Consider the following 12,291-nt stretch of genomic DNA (forward strand, 5'->3'; position numbering starts at 1 on the left):
GGGATCTAGCAGTCCCCAGCTGCAGAGGTATAGGGGGCGACCGAGGCCAAGCTCACTCCCAAATAGACAGCGGGGCGGCTGTCTAAACCGTCATGCCGGGTTGTCGTTAAAGCTCAAGTGCTCTGGTGGCTTTCACACTGTGAAGGAAAGCAAGTAAACTACTCCGAGGAACGTTCTTGTCTCAAGGGCTGACAGACAGGTGAGTACTGTCACTGCTTTCACTATGGGATCTCTGTCTACAAAGGACTATCAAAGAATTAAGTGTATTAAGTCAGGGAGTTCAAGTCAAGAATACTGTAAACATTAAGCATTTTGGATCTAGAATCTTTAAGTAATAAAATCGCTTTTAATATAATCAAAACAGGTTTTTGTCATGAATTTGAATTTAATCCCAGCATGGGAGGCAAAGACAGGTGGATCCCTGAGTTTGAGGCTACCCTGATCTACAGACTGAATTCCAGGACAGCCCAGGCTACACAGAGAAACCCTGCCTTTAAAAAAAAAAGAAAAGAGAAGAGAAAAGAAAGGAAGGAAAAGTTTTTGCACAAATGTTCCTAAAACAGACTGCTTCTTCTCTGCTATCAAAGGATTCTGCTCCTCTGTTCTCCGCTTATAAATGACAGATTTGTGTGAATCCCCAGTCATAACACAGGCAGGCCGAGCAGGGCTACCACCACCCGCAGTGTCAATATTATGCTCCTGGCAGTTTTCTTGGTCACAGCCCACCTTTATTAAACAGACTGATTCTAAGACTATCAACATGTAGAACCAGCATGTAAAGTAGTACTTTTGCTACAGCAATTCTGGTCAGAGAGAACTGGAGGACAGCCTCATTGGGAACTGCAACACAGACAAAAAGGTTTCTGCCAAAGTATGTGGAGATGAGAGCAAGCTTATCTTCCTTAAAACCTCCATCTTTTCCTCTGGCTTCAACCACCTTTCAAGATCCTCTGCCTTGCCCCCTAAAAGACACAGAGCTGAGGATGCAGTTCAATAGCAGACAACGTGCCCGGCGCACACAGCCACAGGTTAGCACCACAGGGAGGGCAACAATGCTGTGTCTAGACCAGAGGCAATCAATCCATCAGGGACTTCCCACGGAACCTCTACTTTGCGTCCCCAAACTCAAAGCCTTTCCTTCCTTCTGTACAAAGCTGTCAAGGATGAAAGCCTTCTACAACTGCAGAATCAAATACAAGATCCCAAAGCATGAAACTTCTCCACCCAGCCACACCATGCCCAAAATGTAAACAGAAATTCTATCTTCACTACAGTTAAGATTTCAGCAAGAGAACAGGTATGAAGACAAAAACTGAAAAACAATTTTGTCTCAGTTGTGAGACTTGAAGGTGATTAACTCATGTAAACACTGTCTTAGAATAGCTAATAGGTTATAGTCTAGCTAACCTCTTCCTCAAAACCAATGGGAGTAACTGTAAGACCACTCACAAACCACACTGCAGGCTGCTGCCAGGCACCTTCACCACCAACTGTGCTGCAGAGCTAGCTGCAGTCACTTTCCTATTTTGTTCTACAGTAGAATCCATATGGAGGAGAGAAGCCTGCTGTTAAAACAGTCACCGTTAATGCAGTGAACGTCTTAAATGACTGAGACACAGATGGTTTGGGAACAGTCTCCCAAAAGCCAACACTAGCTTCCTCCTAGCTAAGTTGGGTCCTGCTACATAGGGGTGGGGATGTGAAAGGGGGTGGCAGGAGTAGCCTTTGACCTCAAGTCAAACCACTCAAACAAGCATGGAAAACCTTCACTCCATGATTATGCAATTTCTTAACAAGAGATATTGGTGGTTTTGATCCTGGCTTGTAACAGAATCAACAATTTAAAATACTGTAAGAATCTGAAGTATAAGATTTAAAAACATCATCAAACTTGAGTTGCTTCACATCATTTCTCAAGTGATAGATGAGTGATGTTTCTAGCAGGCTGAAAACCGCTTGCCTAACATCATCCCCTCTCTGCCTAATTCACCCAGGTAGCTTCGGGGAGGGTGGTACTATGACTCCAAGTGCAATAATGGAGATTTCACTCAAACAGAGAAGGAACATGAGCATCTGCTGTGGTCTGACTGTGACCTCAGGATGCCTGCAGCATTCTCCTCAAAGTCCTTGTATTAACATGGAATGTAGAAACTACACAATTACACTACACTAGTATTCCACTTGTTTAAACTCAAGGTTAATTTCCAACTCTACAAGCAGGCTCAAGTCAAAAATAAAGTGACAAATGGTAGAGAGGGGAAATTAATTACTGAAGGTAATTTTCTAATGTAAACAGCAGCTCATTTATTTTAGTTCTTGACTGCAAATTAGGCCTATAGAAAGAATGTATGTACACAATTATTTTTTAAAATAAAAAGCAACAAGCTTTTTGTGTCCAAGTATGCCTCAGACTATTTACTTTCAACGGTCAAGAATGAGAAATTTCAGGAAAACAAAACAAGAAACCCCAAAGAGTTAACACTATGCCTACAACCTGTAGATTTTTTTTTCCACTAGAAAAGAATTCTTTGCATGCACGTTTACTTATTTACTGACATAAGAACGTTAACGTCTGGTAAAACACTCTTCCTTGTCTCACTAAATCCCGTCATTAAAAAGCATTCGACTGGGCTGCCGCCTGCCTAACTAACAGCTACAACACGAACGTCCTCCGGATGCTCCCGGCACTAAAGCGACACCACTTGACCAGTCTGAACCCGCGCAGCTGACCCCCACGAATCCTTACTCTTGTTCGCACTGACGCTTCCAACAAAACAGGAAGTGCACCTGTGGTGAAAATGGGACCCCGTATTTGCATTCGTGGGAAGGCCAGTGACACCTGACACATGGCCCTCCCATTCTCTTCTTGTTCCATGCAAGCTGCTGTGTTCAATGTGCTTTTCTTAACAGTGGTTCAAAGGGTAAAACACATTTACTAGTAAGACAATAATCACTTTCCAGACAGACACAGATTAGTTCAGTCAACAAGTGAGAAGGCTCACTTGGTAGGGAAAACAGCTTCAGAAAACCTTTCTTGACTGGAGTCTTGCTGGAAATCAGTACAAATCCACCAACCAGTCCAAGCTGATGTGCTTGAGTTCGGGAGGCGCTAAACACTCAACATGCACAGGTTAGGGCCTGATATCACCCACAGACTGGGTCTTCCTACAGTGAAGGAGGGGCAGCAAATCTGTCCTTGAACTCTCCGTTCAAACAGTTAGCTAAGGACTCTTGGTTGCTTTCTCGAGTTTTATAGTCACAGTCTTGCTCAGAACAGGAAACCTGTCAACATATAAGTCAAAATGCAACACATCCAGGGACAACCTGGGGACAAAGCGAAGTTATTCGTTTTCATTCCGTAACTACTGTATATTTAACAACAAACTCATTACAGAGATACAGTCTTCATCCAATTAGTCTTTTCATTATTGCTGGTTTAGAAAATGGCCAACAATATTCATTAGGTACTGTGCCATTAACATTGCATTCAAAGAAAGAAAACATAGGAAACCAAATTCTCGCTCTCCTACTCTGATGATAGGCTCTGGTATTGGCTAGAGTATGGTAGTACAAAAAGAGTCTTGTTGTGATATAAAAGGCAATAAACACATCAATGGAATAATGTTCATGGGCCGCCAAGATGAAGAAGATTCCAAAGAGGTTGAGAACCCAGGATAGAGTATGCAAGAAATTCCAGCTTCTTGGAGTATACTCTCCGCGGTGGGAGCCGAGCTGCCCGGACCCAGCTCGGAGCCGGGGTCCGGGGCGCCGTCGGAGTCCGGGGTCCTCGGTGCGTCGGCGGAGCGCAGCGCCTCGAGACGCAGAGCCCGGGGAGGGGAGCCGGAGCGCAGGCGGGAGCCAGCTCGACTACGCGCGGGCATCGCTCCGGCCCCGTCGGCGCCGCGCCGCCAGCCACGGCCAGCCGAACCCGGATTTCAACATTTTTAACAAAGGCCAGTCACTAGTAGAATCAGATCAAAAATATATATGGTAGGTTGTAGGTGGACTTTTCTGCCCTACCACCTGCTCGTGAAATAACCACACAGAGACTTATATTAATTATAAATGCTCAGCAGATAGCTTAGGCTTGTTACTGACTAGCTCTTACAACTTAATCCATATTTCTTATCTAAGTTCAACCCCATGGTTCATGGCTTGTTACCTCATTTTTTATATAACCTGATTTCTCTGCATCTAGCTCCAGACTCTCAGACTCTGCTCTTCTTCCCAGCATTCTCTCTGCCCCCCAAATCCTGCATAGCTATTGGCCAACAGCTTTTTATTAACAATGAAAGCAACACATATTTAGAGTGTACAATGATTATTCCACAGCAGTAGGTATTAAATATTGCAGTGTAATATTCAGTCCAACAGTCATGACTTACATGCCTTCTTATTTTAAGTGGCTCTGCTGCCTGTCTTCTTGAACTACATGTGGATGGATCCACATTTGGAGGAGAGCAGTTGCCAGTCCAAGATCTCCCCAAATTAAGGGTCCTGTTGTTCCTGTTTTGTTTGTTTATTTGTTTCTGCCATTTCTCTTTCATCCTGCCAAGATCCATATGACTCTAGTTCCTAGAGAGTGATTCTGTAGCATTAAGGTTACAGCTACACTGAGGTTTCTTCCTCTGCCCAATTGCTTGCACCCCAGTTACATACTTCAAAAGAAAAAAAAAAGGTCATTATAATGTCTGTCAGTTATTTTTGGAATCATTTCTTCTGCTTAGTTTCTCTTTCATAGTACTCATTTTCCCATCTTCTGCTCCAAGAGAGAAAGCTACTATGAAGAACACTATATTAAGTTTACTTCTTAGTTGCTCTGATAAAGCACTGACCAAAAAGCAAGTTGGGGAAGAACAGAGTTGATTAAGCTTACAGGTAACAATCGATTCAGAGAAGGCACAACAGGATCTCAAGATAAGGACCTAGAAAAAGGAGCTGAAGTAGAGAACATGCAAGGTTTACTGCCTTTCTTCCCATGACTTGCTCAGTTTGCTTTCTTGTATAATCCAGGGCCAACCAAGCATGAGTAGCACTAGTCACAGTGGGCTGTGCCCTCCCACAACTATTAATCAAGAAAACTCCCCAAAGATAGGCCCACGGGCCAATCTAATAGAGGCACTTTCTGAATTGAGGTTCCTTCTTCCCAGCTGACTCCAATCTGTGTCAAATTGACAAAACTAACCAGCATGGGCAGTTACACTCCTTTTCTTTGTGATTCTATAGGAGAGGAACTGTGTGTTATCATACACCTACACACTCCACACATCACGCACTCCCACCTACAGAACTGGCATATAAATATGCAAGTTCTGAATGTACACACTATACTTAGTGTGTGTGTGTGTGTGTGTGTGTATGTGTGTGTATCAATATGTGTATATAATATCACATAAATACAACATACATTCACACTCCTTGTTCCCCATGAGAACAATACACATTCACATAAACATACACGAAGTAAAGAACACTCTTGTTGTACTTCTGCCTCCTCAACCTTATAAACCAACCACTTCAAGTACTGTATCAAATAGGGATGGAGAGAATAGATATCCTTGTTTTGTTCCTGAATTTGGAGGAAATGAATTTCCCCTATTTGGTTGATTTCAGCAATTTCAGTAAATTGCCTTTATTATGTTGAGGTATGTCCTTATAGTCCTTGTTTCTCCAGTATTTTTTTTTATCACAAAGGGATGTTGCATTGTCAAAGGCCTTTTCTGTATGTAATGAGATGATAATGTGGTTTTTGTCTTTTAATCTGTTTATATGGTGGATTAAGTTTATTGGTTTACCGGCCACACTAGTGGAAGCCCATGAACTGTGGACTGGTGTCTGTGGAGCCCCCATGGGACTGGACTAGGCCCTCTGGATATGGAAGACAGTGTTTGGCTCAAACTGTTTGGGGGACACCAAGGCTGGGGGATCGGGATCTGTCCCTGGTCTATGGGCAGGCTTCTGGAATCCGGTGCCTGTGGTGTGACACCTTGCACAGTCCTGGGGCAGTGGGGAGGGGCTTGGACCTGCCTAGGCTCAGTGTCCTGGGGTCTGCTGACTCCCCATGGGAGACCTCAATTTGGGGGTTGTGGGGTTGCGGGGTGGCTTGGGAAAGAGGGCTGGGGGTGGGAGGAGGGAGGGGGGGTTGTGGATAGTATGTGGAGTGAGTAGAAAATTTCTTAATAAAGAATGATGAAAAAAAGTTTATTGTTTTACATATATTGAACCATCCCTTCATCTCTGGAATGAAGCCAAGTTGATCATCTTTTTTATGTGCTCTTAGATTTGGTTTGCAAGTATTTTGTTGAGAATTTCTGCATCTATGTTCAGAAGGAATGTTGATCTATAATTCTCCTTTTTTGTTGAGTTTTTGTGTGTTTTTGGTATCAGGAAAATAGTAACCTTCTAAAAAGAATTAGAAAGTGTTGTTTTAATTTCTATTTTGTGGGATAATTTGAGGAATATCGGCATTAATTCTTCTTCAAAGGGCTGGCAAAATTCTACACTGAATCCACCTAGGCCTGGGCTGTTTTTTGGTTGGGAGATGTTTTAATTACTGTTTCTATTTCACTAGGGGTTGTGAATCTGTTTAAATTGCTTATTTCATCTTGATTTAAGTTTGTATATATCAAGAAATTCATCTATTTGTTTTTTGGTGTTCTAGTTTGGTGCCATACAAATTTTTAAAGTGTGTCCTTTGATTCTCTGAATTTCCTTGGTGTCTGTTGTAGTGTTCCCCTTCTCACCTCTCCTTTTATTATTTTGGATATTCTCTGTGTGTCTATGTTAATTTGGCTTAATGTTTGTCAATCTTATTAATTTTCTCAAGATATTAATTCTTCATTTCATTGATTCTTGATGTTGTTTGTTGTTTCATTAGTGTCAGCCCTGAGTTAGATTATTTTTTCCTGGTGCTCTTTTTGGATACTATTTATTCTTGTTTTTTAGAACTGTCATATGTTTCATTAAGTTACTAATTTTACATCTCTCCAGTTTTTTGATGTAGGCACTTAGTTCAATGAACTTACCTCTTAGAATTGTCTTCATGGTGTCTTACAGGTTTGGGTACATTATATATTTATTTTCATTCAAGTCTAAAGAGTTTTTAGTTTCCTTCTTTTTTTTTTTTTTTTTTTTTTTTTTTTTTTTTTTTTTTTTTTTCCGCTTATAGAGTTTAATTAGAAACAAAGGACAGAAAGTGCAGGCCTGTGGGAAAGACACGTGCGTGGAGAAGAGGGGTAGGGAATATCGCGCAGGACTTTTAAAACCGGCTGGGGGCGTGGCCAGGTCACGTCACTACATGGTCATGTTGCGCGCTTACATCACCATGCAATGGCACGGGACTCTGATCACGCGAGACCCCTTGGCCCGGAACTTGCTAGGCGGAGGTATCCTAGCTACGGGACGCTCTTTTGATGCGGAAATGGCTAGGCGGAAGTGTTCACCCAGTAAATGTAGCCGCGTTGTGAACCCTTCATTCCCGACTCTTTTACTTTTAAAAAAAGAAAAATTGTGGTTGACTGGGTGCGGGGGCGACGTTTCTCTCAAAGACTGCTTCCAGCTGAATAGTGGGCGTCGGCTGGCTCTTGGGGGGTGGTGAGGGGTATCTTGTGAAGTCCGGGAGTAATGTTGGAAGTCCTGGAACGACGTTCTGCCTTCTCCTGGTTCCGCGGCTGTCCATCCATGCTGGTGCTGGGGACCTCCTGTGTCGTGGCTGGGGGCCTCCCATTTAACAAGATACTGTTGACATAGAGAGAGCTTAGAGAGAAAGAATCATTATTATTTTGTTTTGGAGTTGGCATTTGTCTGAGGTAGATTTGGCCTGCCCAGATAGAGGCATGTGACATTTACCTGAGGTAGATCTGGTCTTAGTACTCTGCTTAATTCCTATCTGAGACAAGCCTCATTAGAGGTAATTCATTTAAAGCACCTGCTTTGGTAGTTTACTTAAGACACCTGTTCTCCTTATTAGGTTAACACTTGGGAAACACAGGTGATCAGTTGCTGAGTATTGAACAATGATAAATTATTGTATTACATTATTCCTTACCGCCTGGATATTTTTGATGGTCCTTTTTGCCTCCGGCTCTGTGTGGCCCTGGTTGGAAAAGGAAGGGGTGGTACCTTATTCCTCTGGAATTGGCGGCAAAGCAGGGGATCCTGATGTCCTCTGGAGCTTGAGAGTGAGAGGCCCTGTTTGTTTCACTGTATATGAAGAGAGATTCTTCTGGGATGGAGGTGAGATAAAAGGTTTTAGGTGAGACAGGTGGACCCAGTGAGGAAAGCCCTCGAGTTTAGCAGCTGTAGGGGTTACAAGAATTACTTTGAAGGGTCCCTGCCACTTAGGGGAAAGGGGTGTAGGACGCTGACCCAGAGGGGAAAGAAGAACCTGATCCCCAATGTGTATTGGAGATGGGCAAGGATTGTCACATGGCTGAGGCAGTGAACAGTCCGCATAGCTTTATAGAATAGACCTTAGATGACATAAAAGAGGGGTTAACAGACTGTCTGGAACAGCTGGAGGCTTGGAAAAAAGACCTGGTGTTAGAACTGGAACAGCTGGAGGCTTGGAAAAAAGACCTGGTGTTAGAACTGGTCTGAGGAGATATTTAACTTTTCCTGCTGCATGGTCATTATATGGCCTGAGACAAGGATCCTCCTTTTGCTGTGAGAAGTCCATGCTCCCTCTAAATAGCAGCGTGGGACAGGAGGATATGAAAAGCATATTTGGAGTCTGTAGAGTTAGTGGCTAGGAGGAGGAGGAGGGGAGCCGCTGGCGCGTCTGGGATAAGGCACATGTGTGGGGCGAAAGAAATGGACGCTCCTACCTTAGCTAGGAGATCCCTCCCCATTAAAGGTACAGGGCAGCTTGGCACCACTAAGAATGTGTGTGTGAGAGGGATGCCTCTGAAAATACAATTAAGTGGCGGTGTCTGTTGAGGCAGATAAGGCTGTCCCCCAACCCCGACAATAGGGAGACGAGAAGGAGAGGTGGGCCCCCAAAACTCTCTCAGGACAGAGTAGGTAGCTCCGGTGTCCAAAAGGAACGAGATGGGGTGCCCATTAACTTTGATCACTACCCTTGATTCCCTGTGTGAGATGGGAGTGGCCGGGGCGGAAACCGGGCAGCGTCAATCCTCGTTGTAGGCCACGCCTACAAAGTCAGCCGGAGAGTCGTTGTCACATTCATCCTCATCTGGCGTTCCTGTGTCGCTTGGGACATCAGGACAGTCAGCTGACCAGTGACCCCTCTTGTGGCATTTCGGACAAGGCTTTGCCGGTGCCTTTCGTGTGCCGTTGGTGCACGCCCGTGCCCAGTGGCCTTCTCTCCCGCACTTGTAACAGGAACCAGACGGCTTTCGGGGAGCCGGTCGGACAGTGCTTGCCAGCATCTGGCAGCTCCTTCTATGGGCTTTTTCATCTCTACCATGGTACACCTTAAAAGCTATTGCCAGCATGTCTGCCTGCGGAGTCAGTGGGCCATTCTCCAAACGTTTAAGTTTGTCTCTAATGTCGGGGAAGCTCTGAGAGACAAAGTGTGTCATTAATAGCTGCCTGCCCTCAGGGCTCTCCAGGTCTAAGCTGGTGAACTGAAGTAGAGCCTTGGTGAGCCGCTCTAAGAACTTAGACGGATTTTCATCCTTATCTTGGATCACCATTTTTAGTTTTTTATAGTTTACTGGTTTTAGGGCAGCCTTACGGAGGCCTGTCAGGAGACAGGTAATAAACCTATCTCTGGCTAGACAGCCACTCTGGGTGTTATAGTCCCAGTGTGGCTCCCGGTCAGGAATCGCTTCGGCTCCTGGGGGGTGTGAAAGGTTAGTCTGATGAATTTCGTCTGCGTGGGTTCTAGCCTGTTCCCATACCCGCCTGCGCTCCTCCGGGAGTAAATTATTAGAAAGTATCATGTATATATCATGAAAGGTGAGACTATAAGATTGAGTTATATATTGAAATTGTTTAATGAAGGAAGCAGAATTAGACGTATAAGAACCCAGCTTACTTTTTATCTGAGAGAGTGGATGGAACATGAATTTTAATTATTGGTTCCTTAGCAAGATCTAGAGTCAGAAATTCTGGAGTCAGAGAATCCTCTGGTTTACGTATAGCTAGGAGCATATGAGCAGGAGAGAAGGAGACGAGAAGAGACAGTTTAGCATTGAGAGAGAAGAAAGCAACTCTTTCCATTTGCCTGAACGCTGACAGTAATTGGATAGCTCCCGCAAAACATCGGGATCCAAGGAGCCGCTTAGCGGCCCTTTTTTATTTTTTTAAAGCATACTTTGGCCATCTCATTTTTTTTTTTCAACATAAACGAGTTAGCTTAGAAATCTTTATGTGAGGCATTAAACTGAGAGGTCTTAAAGCTTCAACAAGACAGCCCAATGGAGAGGAAGGAGTAACAGAGTTGGAAGCCTTGTTTCCCATGTCTGCAGCAGAGGCAGAAAAATAAAAAAAAATAAAAATAAAAATAAACGTAATCCGGAGCCAAGACCTCAGGCGTCCCCAGAGTCTAGGACGGATTTCAGGCACAGGCTGCTTCTAGGCTCGTCAGCCAAAGAAGCAGGGGCCCCCTCCACGGTGAGGAAAGGACTCCCCGGGAGTCCAGACAACGTTTGCTCCTCCGTCAAGGATATGGACGTGTCGACTCACGTGGATTTACAGGGACGCACCCGACGGTGGCCCCCAACGCGAAAAATATCTCAGGCTGCAGGCGTGGGAGACGGCTGGAAAAGTTGGGCCAGTTGGCCAGCGATAGGGGCCGACCGCAGCCAATGAAGACCGTGGTCGGGGGTTCCCCCGGTCTCAAGAACACGTGTGAGGCGCCGAACACACAGGTGCAGGAAACCGTTTACGCTGGCCGAAAGCAATTGGCACTCACCAATCCGGTCGGTGTTGGATGGAACTTGGATGCGATTCAGGCGAATGGAGGGCGGTCTGTCGCGTACGGAGCCGATTCCCCGGTCCGCGGGCTGCCGGCGGAAAGCGCCTGGGAGCGCCCGCCGGGAGCGCCCGCTCGGGCACGGCACCAGAATGTTAGGTTTTTTGTTTTGTTAGGTTTTTGTCTGCGTTGTGTTCTTACCCTTTGCAAGGAAACGTCACGAAACACGACAGAATCCGCTTATAGAGTTTAATTAGAAACAAAGGACAGAAAGTGCAGGCCTGTGGGAAAGACACGTGCGTGGAGAAGAGCTAGTTTCCTTCTTGATTTTTGTCTTGACCCAATTTGCATTCAGTAGTGAATTGCTCAATTTCCATGAGTTTGCCTACTTTTTGCTGTTTCAATTGCTGTTGATATCGAGCTTTATCTATGATGGTCAGATAGGATACAGGGTGTTATTTCAATGTTTTTCTTTGTATCTGTTGAGACTTATTTTTTCAATTTTGGAGAAAGTTCCATGAGTTGCCAAGAAGAAAGTATATTCTTCAGTATTTTGGTGAAATGTTCTGTAGATATCTGCTGGGTCCATTTGATTTATGACATCACTTAGCTCCCGCATTTCTATGTTTAGCTTTGTCCAGATAAACTGTCTATTGGCAAGAGTAGTGTATTAAAGTCTCCCACCATCATTGTGTGAGGGCCAATATATAATTTTAGCTGTAGTAGTGTTTCTTTTATGAACATGGGTACTCCTGTGTTTGGTACATAAATGTTTAGAATTATAATATCCTCTTGGCAGATTTTTCATTTAATGAGTTTATGATAGCCTTCCTATTTTTTATCTGAAGTCTATTTTTTTCAGATATTTACATAGTTATATCTGATTCCTTCTTGGGTCTATTTGCTTGGAATATCTTTTTTCATACTTTTAAACAAGGATGATGTATATCCCTGATGGTGAGGTACATTTCTTCGATGCAGCAGAAAGTTGATTCTGCTTTCTAATCCAGTCTCTTACTCTGTCTTCTTATTGGGGAACTGAGACCACTAACACTGAGAGTTATTAGTGAGCAATGTTTTTTCATTCCTGTTATTTTGTTGCTACAATGTGATCATGTTACATTTCTTTTGTATTTTTACTGTTCTTGGATTATTTATTCCTTTTGTCTTCTTGGGTGTAGTTACCCCTTAGATCAAAGTTTTCCTTCCAAGGCTTTCTGTAGAGCTGTACTGGTAAATAAAAATAACTTAAATTTGTTTTTATTGTTGAACGTTTTTCTTTTTCTGTCAGTTTTGATTGCTAGTTTTGATGGGTGTTGTGAGTTGGCATCTGTAGTCTCTTAGATCTTGGAGAACATCTGTCCAGGCTCTTCTGACTTTGAGAGTCTACATGCAAAAGTTGGGTGTTAGTC

This window comes from Peromyscus maniculatus, chromosome 3 (genome assembly GCF_049852395.1).
Source record: "Peromyscus maniculatus bairdii isolate BWxNUB_F1_BW_parent chromosome 3, HU_Pman_BW_mat_3.1, whole genome shotgun sequence".
In the NCBI taxonomy this organism is placed as follows: Eukaryota; Metazoa; Chordata; class Mammalia; order Rodentia; family Cricetidae; genus Peromyscus; species Peromyscus maniculatus.